This window comes from Hemitrygon akajei, chromosome 11 (genome assembly GCF_048418815.1).
Source record: "Hemitrygon akajei chromosome 11, sHemAka1.3, whole genome shotgun sequence".
In the NCBI taxonomy this organism is placed as follows: domain Eukaryota; kingdom Metazoa; phylum Chordata; class Chondrichthyes; order Myliobatiformes; family Dasyatidae; genus Hemitrygon; species Hemitrygon akajei.
In genome coordinates, this window is record NC_133134.1 from 159,186,667 (window position 1) to 159,201,186 (window position 14,520).

The following is a 14,520-nucleotide window of genomic DNA, read 5'->3' on the forward strand; positions in this document are numbered from 1 at the left end:
AGCTTCTCTTTATTAACTCAGCCATGATGGAATGGCAGAGCAGACTTGATTGGATGAATGGCCTAATTCTAGACCTTTATCTAATGGGAATTTAATAAATAAAATGTCAAGGAATGAGTGGTGATATCCACACCTACCCTTGGGGAACCTTATCCACTACAGCCTAAAATAAACAACCATTCACCGTTATCTTCCATCCCTTTGCCTGCTCAATGGAGCCAGCTGAGGCTAAATAGGTGGTGTGCAAACATGCACACCTTATACAATAAAGATTCCTCAGTCTCTCAAACCACAGCCCTTGCATTTTCTTTGTCACAGTATCCTGTATTATGTCCCCCCCCCCGTGCTCACTTGATGTGTGGAGCACTCTCTGGGTGGATTGCAAGCAAACAGAAGCTTTCCTGTGTTTCTTGGTACATGGGATGATAGTTATCAAATTACCCGTTACCAGTGATGGGGGTGTTGGGCTGGGAGAGGACACTGATAATGGTTTGCTTATGCTTCCAGTGAATTGAGGGTTTTTACAAAGTTGTGATATCTTTGAGATGTCTGCTGTAGATTGCCCGGGACTCAAAGGCCTAGAGGAAGGTAGAGATCTCAGCTGCGTGATAGAATGGAGTTCATCCCAGATCTGAGATCACAATCATCAATCGTCCTTTTTCCCCTCAATCAACCAGTGACAGCACCGGCACACTGAAAGCATTGTAAACTTCATCATAGGTGGCCACCTTCACCGATACAGAAAACAGTCAGAGTCAACTTACTTTCAAAATACGTATGTGTCGTTATAAACTGCCTTGAGAATCACTTTCTTCTATGCATTTACAGGAAAACAAAGAAATACAATAGAATTAATAAAAAAGTATACATAGTTAAAGACTGACAACCAATATGCAAAAGAAGACAAATTGTGCAAATAAGAAATATATAAAGTAATACTGAGAACATGAGTTGTAGAGTCCTTAAATGTGAGTCCATCAGTTGTGGAGTCAGTTCAGTGTTGAGGTGAGAAAAGTTATCCACACAGGTCCTGTAGCCTAATGTTTGAAGATAATAACTATTCCTGAACCTGGTAGTGTGGGATCTAAGGCTCCTGTACCTCCTGACCAATGGTAATAGTGAGAAGAGAGCATGGCCTGGATGGTGGAAGTCCTTGATGATGGATTCTACCTTCTTGTGATAGCGCTCCATATAAATGTGCTCAGTGTTGGAGAGGGTTTTGACTGTGATGGGCTGTACTTCTCTCATTTCCAGTAATCCAGTAATTTCCCTCTTACCCCTTCTCTTCTCCCCATTTGCCTGTCACCTCACTCTACTGCCCCTCCTCCTTCCTTTTCTCCCATGGTCCACTCTCCTCTCCTATCAGATTGATTCTTCTTCAGGCCTTTACCTTTTCCACCTATCACCTCGCAGCTTCTCACTTAATTCCCTCTACCCCCCCCCCCCCCCACTCTCCCACTTTCACCTTCATCTGGCTTCACCTATCGCCCGTCAGCTTGTACTCCTTCCTCTCCCACCACCACCTTATTCTGGCTTCTTCCCCCTTCCTCTCCAGTCCTGATGAAGGGCCTCGCCTGAAAATTTATTCCTTTCCATCGACGCTGCTTGAGATCCTCTAGCATTTTGTGCGTGTTACTCTGTGTCTAAATCACCACTGATTAAAGACCTTGCATTACCCTACCTATCTTTTTATCAACCAGTCTTTATTTCAGTCCTCGTGGGCCCGATCGCTACCTGAGGAAATTAATCCTCCAGCAGCTGAGATTTTTCATTTCTTTGATGTTTATTGTTCTTTTTTCATTATTACTTTATTAATAATTTATACAACGTTTTCCCAGATATATGAAGAGCACACGAGAGAGATAACATTGGGGCAATAAAGCAGATTAGATAATTTTGAGGAAATGGACATTTTTTGCTTTGTATTTGGTGAGATGCTGCAACGCCTGGTGGCCACTTTATTAGGTACACCTGCTCGTTAATGCAAATATCTAATCGGCCAATCACGTGGCAGCACCTCACTGCACAAAAGCATGCAGACATGGTGAGGTTCAGGAGCCCGATGGTTGAGGTGTATTAACTGTTCCTGAACCTGGTGGTGTGAGTTCTGAAGCTCCTGTACCTTCTTCCTGATGACAGCAATGAGAAGAGAGCATGAGCTGGCTGGTGGGGGTTCCTGATGATGGATGCTGCTTTCCTGTGATAACGCTCCATGTAGGTGTGCTCAGTGGCAGACTGGGCTGTATCCAATACTTTTTATAAGATTTTTCCTTTCAAGGGCTGACTGCTATAACAATAAAGATAAGATTGGCTTTATTCGTCACAAGTACACTGAAACATACAGTGAAATGTGTCATTTATGTTGAATCAAATCAGCACGGACTGTTTTGGGGCAAATGTAGCATGCCCACAACTCACTGAGCTCAATATACATCTTTGGACTGTGGGAGGACACCGGAGCACACAGAGGAAACCAGCGCGGTCAGAGGAAAAACAGACAATTTCCTTTCAGACAGCATCGGAAATCGAACCTTTATCTGTGATCGCTGGGGCTCTAAAGCATGGATTGCTGGGGCTATGCTACCGTGTCGCCCTTTACTGAGGCTGTGAGAAGTATAGACAAAGTCCATAGAGAAGAATCTGGTTTCCATTATGTGCTGAGTTGTGGCCATAACTCTCCGCAGTTTCTTGCAGTCTTGGGAAGAGCAGTTGTCATATCAAATCATGATGCATCCAGATAGGATGCTTTCTCAAGTGCATTGATAAAAATTGGTAAGGATTGACGAGACAATGCCAGATTTCTTTAGCCTTCTGAAGAAGTAGAAGCATTGGTGAGCTTTCTTGGCCCCAGCTGGAAACCCAGGAGTCCCATTCCCATCTTGAGTCCCCTTCCGGTAATTACAGTACAATTCCAATACTCCGGCATAATCGAGACTTTGATGGTGCTGGACTATTATTTCTAATAATAGCTCAATGCTTTTGAGTAACTTTTGTTAAGATGCAAAACCATATTATAAATTGTCAAGTAAACAAGGTATATTTATCGGGGGCAGGGGTTATCTGGTAACTCGAAGATCCCAGAGTAAAATTAGTAGTGTGGGAAGAAGTGACCAGGTATGCTGAATGAAAAACAAGTCCGCAGTGTGTGGAGTGGGAGCAGATGGAAACTTTGGCTGCAGTGTGTGGAAAGGGAACGCAGTATCTGTGGCTCCAGTTTGTGTTAAGGCAATACAGTATCTAGGGCCCAGTGGGTCCCAGTGTACGAAAAGGGAACACAGTATCAGGGGCCGGTGTGTGTGGAAAGGGAACACAATTTCTGGGGCTGCAGTGTGTGAGGAGTGAGTACAATATCTGAGACAACACATGCATCTATGGAGGCAGCATCTATGAAGAGGTATAAACAGTCAACGCTTTAGGCCAAGACCCTGCTTCAGGAAGTTTATTCCATAGCTGCTGCCTGACCTGCTGAGTTCCTCCAGCATTTTGTGTGGGTTACTCTGGATTTCCAAGACCTGCAGAGTATCTTGTGTTTGCAATTTCTGGGACCCCAGTGGGTTTAAAAAAGAGAACAACAAGCATCACCTTGTAAGCGAGAAGTCGGACGACTGAGATTTCTGAATAGATGGATAATAGATTCTCAGAGTTTATGGGTATTTGGATTAAAAGGTGGCATGGCTAGCACAACACTTTACAGGTTCAATTCCTGCCATTGCCTGTAGGAATGTGTACGTTCTCCGTGATCGTGTGGATTTCCTCCCACAGTCCAAAGACGTACCGGTTGGTAGGCTAATTGGTCACTAATTGGACCCCTGAGACTAGGATTAAATCGGGGATTGCAGGCAACGTGGCTCAAAGGGCCTATTCCACGCTGTATCTCAATAAGTAAGTGAAGTTTAATTTACTGTATGAGCATTTAGGTTAAAGACATTTTTTACATAGTAAGGGGTGGGGGGAAGACAGACTGTGTGCAGATAGTTAATTGCAAAAAATCCTCTGTGACGCATAAGGGTTGAACATAGATATTACTTTCCGGATAGTAACAGCAGAATAAGACTAAGTGGAATCCACTACAATAAATTATCATCTCAGGAAAGAAAGTGTAAGTTAGCGCATGTGATTCCTCTTATCAAGGAGTTCCCGTTGTTTGTTGTACTTTGAGGAAATGATGAGCTTTTCCTCAGAGGGCAACTTCTAGCAGGATCATAGGGGCAAGACAAATCATTGGGGCAGCTCGTCTCTTTTGACAACATCGCAGAAGAAGTGGAATTTTATCTGTCCCCACTCCTTGGCAAGGGAATGATACGTGGAACAGGCCAATCTAACACTGAGCAGAATAAAAGTATTACAATTAAGAGGGTTACCACAGTGATAACTATCCCTCAGAGCTCCGTAGGCTGTGGAAAGCAAGTTGTGACCTGCTGAGGGGCTGCAAAGGCGCTAGCTAACTGCAAGGCTTCTCGATGGCATGAATTGGTCCAGAAGCTAGAGTTCATACAGTCCTCTAGGTATGTGGTTTTCCACACTCTACAAACTGAGTGAGGTAACTTAACACAAACATCATAAACTTTTATTCCGATGTTCTCCCGTGCAGAGCCAATTGGTATTTTGTTACCATGGAGCAAGTCCTCAAACACCAAACGTTCCAGCTTTAATTTATTAGAACTGGACGAGGAACAAAACTTCATACAGTCATCACACTTTTCAAACCCTAAACCATCATTCACTGACAATGATCTGACATCTTCCTGTGTAGAATCTGCATCAAATAAGATGTCCCGATACAGGATATCACCATTTTAGATTCCCTTGCAGTTGCCTCCCTTGTAACACTGAGCCATTATAAGGCATTAGTCAGACTGTGCTTGGAGCATTGTGAGTAGTTTTGGGCCCCTTATCTAAGAAAGGATGTGCTGGCATTGGAGAGGCTCCAGAGAAGGTTCATGAGAATGGTTCCGGGAATGACAGGGTTAACATATGAGGAGCATTTGGTGGCTGTAGGCCTATACTCTCTGGAGTTTAGAAGAATGACAGGGAGTCTCATTGAAAGTTATCAAATATGGAAAGGCCGAGATGGATTGAATGTGGAGAGGATGGTTCCTATAGTGGGGGAGACTAGGACCAGAGGGCAGAGCCGCAGAATAGAAGGGGGTCTGTTGAGAACAGAGATGAGAAGGAATCTCTTTAGTCAAAAAGTGGTGAACCTGTGGAAACTGCTGATCTCCTGGGATGAGATGCCACCTCATTCTTCTAAACTCCAGTGAGTACAGGCTCAGAGCCATCAAACACCCCTCAAACGTTAACCCTTTCATTCTTGTGAACCTCCCCTGGACTCTCTCCAATGTCAGCACATCCTGTGGAGAGAGCCCAGAGTCCTCTTATGACTTTTGAACTCAATGTCTCAACTAATAAAGGCAAGCATGCCACATGCCTTTTTACCAGCCTGTGTATCCACTGTCAGGGAGCTATGGACTTGGTCCCCAAGATCCCTCTGCTCATCAACACTGTTAAGGATCTGATGTTGCATATAAATTAAACCAGATAAACACAGCAAACTTCATTCCCCTGAAGGACTTTGGAAGATTTTGTAACTGTGTAGCTTTCTAGTGATCATAATTGATATTAGCAGTTCTTTAAAAATCCTGATTTATTTAATTATCTGACAATTAAGTTCCAAATTATTATGGTGGGATTTGAACTTAGTCAATGGATCAGTTGCCAAGGACTCAGAATTATTATTCCAGTAACTAAATTATTTCTGTCGTTCTCGACAGTGGTGCTTTCTGGATTTCCAGCATCAGATTCTGCAAGTGGAGGTTGACAGCTTCTGGTTTACTAAGGTTGTCAGAGGTTACGGGGAGAAGGCAGGAGAATAGGGTTGAGAGGGAAAATAAATCAGCCATGGCAGAACGGCAGAGAGGAATCGATGGGCCGAATGGCCACATTCTGCTCTTATGACTACTCATCTCTGCAGCTATACAACACTGAAAATTATCTGTACTTCCTTCTTGATTATTTGTGACATTATGTCCCTTTAGTTCTCAGAGTCCTAAAGATCTAGATTCCCTTCTTAAAATTCTCTGCATTGACTTACAACTTTAAAGCAATTCTCAAACCGACCTCTGATGTCTCCCTTAATATTCTACTTAGCTTCGGTTTTTACTTGCTAACATTCCTGTTAAATCCCTTAGAGCTACATAAGACATGGTAAAGGCACTAAATAATGGAATTTGTTATGTGAAGCTGACAAAATGTTCTAATGACGGAAAAAAATTGTTGCTCGAGGCCCTGACAACAAAATAACCTCGAAACCTTTCATTTTCCTATCTGTTTCATGTAAATTCTGAACGGATGAGGCTTTCAGCTTTTATAGATGGATTGACTAACAAAATTCTGAATGTTGTAAAGCCAGTTGGTTAAGAAAATAGATTACAATTATTATAAGAAGCAAATAGGTAAAGATGGATTTTTTTTGGCACATCAGTAAAATAAAACCTTCCAATTATCAGCTGTACATAAAAGAACAGGTCTGAACTCAAAGCTAAACTCTTATTAGGAGTTTTAACTAATTGGAACTAACAAACCAAAAATATTACTTCCTGCCATTGAGGCAGAAAAGGACAAATTAAAGGTCTGACAATCAACACTGGTGCAACTCAGGGGTGCGCTTAGCCCACTACTCTACTCTCTCTATACCCTTGACTGTGCGGCTAGGCACAGCTCAAATACCATCTATAAATTTGCTGATGATGCAACCATTGTTGGTAGAATCTCAGATAGAGTCGAGAGGGCATACAGGAGCGAGATATATCGACTAATAGAGTGGTGTCGCAGCAACAACCTTGCACTCAACATCAGTAAGACGAAAGAACTGATTGTGGACTTCAGCAAAGGTAAGATGAAGGAACACATAAGAGGGATCAGAAGTGGAGAGAGTGAGCAACTTCAAGCTCCTGGGTGTCAACATCTCTGTGGACCTAACCTGGTCCTAACTTATCAATGCACCTATAAAGAAGGCAAGGCAACAACTATACTTCATTAGGAGTTTGAAGAGATTTGGCATGTCAACAAGTACACTCAAAAACTTCTATAGATGTACCGTGGAGAGCATTCTGACAGGCTGCATCACTGTTTGGTATTGGGGGGGGTGGGGGGACTGCACAGGACTGAAAGGAGTTATAGGCAGGTGGTCACACCGGGGCCACGGGAGAAAGACAAGTGGGTCATAGTCAGGAGAGGGAAGGAGAAGAGTCAGGTACTAGAGAGTACCCCTGTGGCTGTACCCCTTGACAATAAGAGGCACAGAGTCCGGCCCTGTAGCTCAGAAGGGTAGGGAAAGCAAGAGAAAGGCAGTACTGATAGGAGACTCTATAGTTAGGGGGTCAGATGGACGATTCTGTGGACGCAGGAAAGAAACTCGGATGGTAGTTTGCCTCCCAGGTGCCGGGGTCCAGGATGTTACAGATCGCGTCCAAGATATCCTGCAGTGGGAGGGAGAACAGCCAGAGGTCGTGGCGCATATTGGTACCAATGACATAGGTAGGAAAAGGGAAAAGACTACAGGGAGTTAGGAAGGAAGTTGAGAAGCAGGACTTCAAATATAGTAATCTCAGGATTACTGCCTGTGCCACTTGACAGTGAGTATAGAAATAGAATGAGGGATTGGAGCAGGAGGCAGGGATTCAGATTTCTGGATCATTGGGACCTCTTTTGGGGTAGGTGTGACCTATACAAAAAGGACGGGTTGCTCTTGAATCCCAGGGGGCCAATATCCTGGCAGGGAGGTTTTCTAAGACTACTGGAGAGAATTTAAACTAAAATTTTTGAGGGGTTGGAACCAAACTGAAGAGACTGGAGAAGAGGTGATTGGCTCACAAATAGAGAAAGCTAAGAGACAGTGTGTGAGGGAGGATAGGCAGTGATAGACAAGGGACGCGCTCAGACAGACAGTTTGAAATGTGCCTATTTTAATGCAAGGAGTATCATGAACAAAGCGGATGAGCTTAGAGTGTGGATCAGTACTTGGAGCTATGATGTGGTGGCCATTACAGAGACTTGGATGGCTCAGGGACAGGAATGGTTATTTCAAGTGCCGGGTTTTACATGTTTCAGAAAGGACAGGGAGGGAGGCAAAAGAGGTGGGAGCGTGGCACTGTTGATCAGAGATAGTGTCATGGCTGCAGAAAAGGTGGATGTCATGGAAGGATTGTCTATGGAGTCTCTGTCGGTGGAGGTTAGGAACAAGAAGAGGTTAATAACTTTACTGGGTGTTTTTTTATAGGCCACCCAATAGTAACAGGGTTATTGAGGAGCCGATAGGGAAACAGATCCTGGATAGGTGTAATAATAAGAGTTGTCGTAATGAGAGATTTTAACTTTCCAAATATTGACTGGAATCTCCCTAGAGCAAGGGGTTTAGATGGGGTGGAGTTTGTTAGGTGTGTCCAGGAAGGTTTCTTGACACAATATGTAGATAAGCCTACAAGAGGAGAGACTGTACTTGATCTGGTATTGGGAAATGAACCTGGTCAGGTGTCAGACCTCTCAGTGGGAGAGCATTTTGGAGATAGTGATCATAATTCTATCTCCTTTACAATAGCATTGGAGAGAGGTAGGAACCAACAAGTTAGAAAAGTGTTTAATTGGAGTAAGGGGAATGATGAGACTATCAGGCAGGAAATTGGAAGCTTAAATTGGGAACAGATGTTCTAAGGGAAAGTATGGAAGAAATGTGGCAAATGTTCAGGGGATATTTGTGTGGAGTTCTGCATAGGTACGTTCCAATGAGACAGGGAAGTTATGGTAGGGTACAGGAACTGTGGTGTACAAAGGCTGTAATAAATCTAGTCAAGAAGAAAAGCTTACAAAATGTTCAGAGAGCTAGGTAATGTTAGAGATCTAGAAGATTATAAGGCTAACAGGAAGGAGCTTAAAAAGGAAATTAGGAGAGCCAGAAGGGGCCATGAGAAGGCCTTGGCAGGCAGGATTAAGGAAAACCTCAAGGCATTCTACATGTAGGTGAAGAGCAAGAGGATAAGACATGAAAGAACAGGACCTATCAAGTGTGACAGTGGGGAAGTGTATATGGAACCAGAGGAAATAGCAGAGGTACTTAATGAATACTTTTCTTCAGTATTCACTATGGAAAAGGATCTTTGTGATTGTAGTGATGACTTGCAGCAGACTGAAAAGCTTGAGCATGTCAATATTAAGACAGAGGATGTGCTGGAGCTTTTGGAAAGCATCAAGTTGGATAAGTTGCTGGGATCGGGTGATATGTACCCCAGGCTACTGTGGGAGGCGAGAGAGGAGATTGCTGAGCCTCTGGCAATGATCTTTGCATCATCAATGGGTCAGGAGAGGTTCTGGAGGATTGGAGGGTTGCGGATGTTGTTCCTTTATTCAAGAAAGGGAGTAGAGATAGCCAAGGAAATTATAGACCACTGAGTCTTACTTCAGCAGTTAATCAGATGATGGAGAAAATCCTGAGAGGCAGGATTTATGAACATTTGGAGAGGTATAATATGAATAGGAATAGTCAGCATGGCTTTATCAAGGGCAGGTCGTGCCTGATAGAATTTTTTGAGGATGTGACTAAACATATTGATGAAGGAAGAGCAGTAGATGTAGTGTATATGGATTTCAGCAAGGCATTTGATAAGGTACCCCATGCAAGGCTTATTGAGAAAGTAAGGAGGCATGGGATCCAAAGGGAAAATTGCTTTGTGGATCCAGAACTGGCTTTCCCACAGAAGGCAAAGAGTGGTTGTAGACAGGTCAGATTCTGCATGGAGGTCAGTCACCAGTGGGGTGCCTCAGGGATCTGTTCTGGGACCCTTACTCTTCGTGATTTTTATAAATGACCTGGATGAGGAAGTGGAGGGATGGATTAGTAAGTTTGCTGATGACATAAAGGTTGGAGGTGTTGTGGATAGTGTGGAGGGCTGTCAGAGGTTACAGTGGGACATTGATAGGATGCAAAACTGGGCTGAGAAGTGGCAGATGGCGTTCAACCCAGGTAAGTGTGAAGTGCTTCATTTTGATAGGTCAAACATGATGGCAGAATATAGTATTAATTGTAAGACTCTTGGCAGTGTGGAGGATCAGAGGGATCTTGGGGTCCGAGTCCGTAGGACACTCCAAGCAGCTGTGCAGGTTGATTCTGTGGTTAAGAAGGCATACACTGTATTGGCCTTCATTAACTGTGGAATTGAATTTAGGAGCCAAGAGGTAATGTTGCAGCTATATAGGACCCTGGTTAGAGCCCACTTGGAGTACTGTGCTCAGTTCTGATTGCCCCACTACAGGAAGGATGTGGAAACCATAGAAAGGGTGCAGAGGAGATTTACAAGGATGTTGCCTGGATTGGGGAGCATGCCTTATGAAAACAGGTTGAGTGAACTCGGCCTTTTCTCCTTGGAGCAATGGAGGATGAGGGGTGACCAGACAGATGTGTATAAAATGATGAGAGGCATTGATTGTGTGGATAGTCAGAGGCTTTTTCCCAGGGCTGAAATGGTTGCCACAAGAGGACACAGGTTTAAGGTGCTGGGGAGTAAGTGCAGATGAGTGGTCAGGGTAATTTATTTATTTACGCACGCAGAAAGTGGTGAGTGCGTGGAATGAGATGCCAGCAACGGTGGTGGAGACGGATATGATAGGGTCTTTCAAGAGGCTTTTGGATAGGTACGTGGAGCTTAGAAAAATAGAGGGCCATGGGTAAGCCTAGTAATTTCTAAGGTAGGACCATGTTCGGCACAACTTTGTGGGCTGAAGGGCCTGTATTGTGCTGTAGGTTTTCTATGTTTCTATGAAAGAAGCTGCAAAGGATCATAAATTTAGTTGGCTTCATCTTGGGACTAGCCTACAAAGTACCCAAGACATCTTCAAGGAGTGGTGTCTCAGAAAGGCAGCGTCTATTATTAAGGACCCCCGGCACTCAGGACATGCCCTTTTCTCACTGGGGGAAGGAGGTACAGAAGCCTGAAGGCACACATTCAGCAATTCAGGAACAACTTCTCCCCCCTGCCATCTGATTCCTAAATGGACATTGAATCTGTGAACACTACCTCACTTTTAAAATACATATAATTTCTGTTTTTGCATGTTTTAAAATCTATTCAATATACATATATGGTAATTGATTTACTTATTTATTATTATTATTATTATTATTATTATTATATATTGCATTGAACTGCTGCTGCTAAGTTAACAAATTTCACAACACATGCCGGTGATAATAAACCTGATTCTGATTCTGGATACAGTAGATGTGGAGAGGATGTTTCCAGCATTGGGGGAGATTAGGACCAGAGTGCACAGCCTCAGAATAGAAGGAAGTCCATTTAGAACAGAGATGAGGAAAACATTCTTTAACCAGAGGGAGGTGAATCTGTGGAATTCATTGCCACCGACATCTCTGTAGGCCAAATCACTGGGTATATATTAGGTTCTTGATAGGTTGATATTGATATTGATATCAATATTATATATTGATAGGTTCTTGATTAATCAGGGTGTCGAAGGTTATGGGCAGAAGGTAGGGGAAATGGTTGAGAGGGATAATAAATTAAAATCAGGTTTATTATCACTGGCATGTGTTGTAAAATTTGTCAACAGCAGTAGCAGTTTAATACATGATAATGTAGAAAGAAAAATAAGTATATATATATTAAATAGATTAAGAATAGTGCAAAACAGAAGTAATATATGTTAAAAAGAAAGTGAGGACATATTCATGGGTTCAAAGTCCACTTAGGAATCAGATGGCAGAGGGGAAGAAGTTGTTCCTGAATTGTTGTGTCTGTACCTTCTTCCTGACAGTAAAAATGAGAAGAGGGCATGGCCTGGGTAACGGGGGTCCTTAATAATGGACATCGCCTTTCTGAGGCACCGTTCCTTGAAAGTGTCTTGGATACTATGGAGGCTAGTACCCTAGTTAGAGATGACTTATTTTACAACTTGAATCAGTCATGATGGAATGGCAGGGAAAACTCAATGGGCCGAATAGCCTAATTTGCTCCATGGTCTTACGATCTAAAGCAGCGAGAAGGGCTGAGCAAGGTTATTGACTTTGGTGAAACAAAATGCAGAGAGATAGCTCTGTGTACAGCATGAATGATAGTTCTCTATCTGATGTTGAGTAAATATTTACCATTTTCCCTCATGACTATGATGAATAAATAGTGAACCAGAATCAGGATTATTATCACTGACATACGTTGTGAATTTGTTATTTTGTAGCAACAGTACAGTGCAATACATAAAAGGTACCATTAAGTTACAATACGAGATATAAAAAATAAATAAGTAGTGCAAAAATAATTTGTGTTTTCATGAAATTGGATGGCTATGTAGGAGGAAAGGGTTAGACTGAAGAGTTAAAAGGTTGGCACAACATTGTGGGCCAACTAACCTGTGCTATAATACTCTCTGTTCTATGAGAAAAGAGAGCAAAATAGTGAGTTTGTGTTTGTGGACTGTTTAGAAAACTGATGCAGAGGGGAAGAAAGTGTTCCTAAATCATTGGGTGTGTGTCTCAGGCTCCTGTACCTCCTCCCCTGGCAGTGGTAATGAGAAGAGGGCATGACCCGGATGGTTGGGAGTCCTTCATGATGGATGCCGTCTTGTTGAGCTATTTCCTTTTGGCAAGGTCCTAGTATCAATGAAGAAGATGGTTGTAGGCTAAAAGGGGGTCTATCAATTTGCATTTAAAATTCACAGATGTGTATTCTCAATAGGGTAATAATGGCAGAGAGTTTCACGATCTGAAAGGACAATGGAAGGAAATTGTTTCTGGGCCTGTACTCACTGGCGTTTAGACGAACAAGAGGAGATTTCATTGAAACCTATTGAATACTGAAAGGGTAGGTAAGAGTCTATGTGGAGAGGATGCTTCCTATAGTGGGGGAGACTAGTACTGGAGGGCACAGCCTCAGACTACAAGGATGCCCTTTTGAAACATAGATGAGAAGGAATTTCTTTACTGCCAGGACGGTAGCTCTGTGGAATTCATTGCCACAGATGGCTGTGGAAGCCAAGTCATTGGGTGGTGGTGTTTTTTTTTAAAAAGCATAGGTTGATAGATAGATAAGTTCTTGATAAGTAGGGGCGTCGAAAGTTACGGGGGAAAGGCAGAATGAGGTTGAGAAGGATAATAAATCAGCAATGATGGATTGGCGGAGCAGACTCGATGGGCCAAATGGCCTAATTCCGCTGCTGTATCTTATGACCGGCATCAGAGTGTGTTCTTATCTGTATGCGGATCAGGGTAAGAAACTCCGCAGATTTTGCGTTCATATCAGTATTTAGACATCAGTAAAACCAAACGAAGGCTACAGTACTGCACCAGCTGAATTAAACTGGCCTATATTTACAGTTAGTTGTTACCTTAACCCAGATGACTCACAGGGGAAGTTGAAATCTGCTTTAAAGTTCTTCCTTTCTGAATAACTTGTATTCATTTGTTATTCCTCCCCCCCAACCCAAATTACGTAATATGCAAAGCCACCACCCATTTCACTGAATGTTTTCCATTAGCTACGCGGAAAAGTATCAGTTACCTTGTGTTACTAAATGATTACATAGCTGTTACTGCCGAAATCGATGGGAAACAGAAAGCTGACATTTAATCCGCACGTAGTGTTATTTGGTAAAGCGAATTACTAGATATTTAAAAATAAGGCAATAACCAAGCGGTTTTCAGCTAACTACTGAAATTACTCACCCACATCTGTGTTTTACCTCCAATTTACTCTTACCTTTCTGTGTGGGTCCTTACCAAACGCCTTATGAAAATCCAATACACGACTCCTCATTGGAGTATTGAGAGCAGTTTTGGGTCTATTGTGCAAGAAAGGATGTACTGGCATTGGAGAGGATCCAGAGGTTCATGAGAATGGTCCAGGGAATGAAAGGGTTAACGTATGGGGAGCATTTCATAGCACAGGGCCTGTACTCGCTGGCGTTCAGAATAATGGCGGGGGGGATTGTGTTGAAATCCACCGAATATTGAAAGAAGTGGTTGGATGTGGAGGCGATGTTTCCTGTAGTGGGGGGAACAGCCTCAGAACAGAGGAATGTCCATTTAGAACAGGGATGCGGAGGGACTTATTTAGTCAGAGGTTGGTAAATCTGAGGAATTTATTGTCACAGGCGGCTGTGGAAGCCAGAGCATTGTGTACATTTAAAGCAGAGGTCAATGGTTAGGATGAGAAGGCAGGCGAATGGGGTTGAGAGGGATAATAGATCAGTCGAGATGGAAGAATGGAGCAGACACAATGAGCTGAATGACCTAATACTGCTCCTATGTCTTGTGGTCTGTTATGAGTCCCCTGTACTTCCAGATACATTCAACTTGGGGCTTAGTGGAATGGTTTGCATTTAAGTTACTGCCATCAGAGCATGTTACAACTTAAGTCTTTAGAACGTGGGAGGAAACCTACATAGTTACAGGGAGAATGAACAAACTCCTTCCAGTTAGCAGAGTACTTAAAGAATTCTTCACTCAGAGGGGGGAAT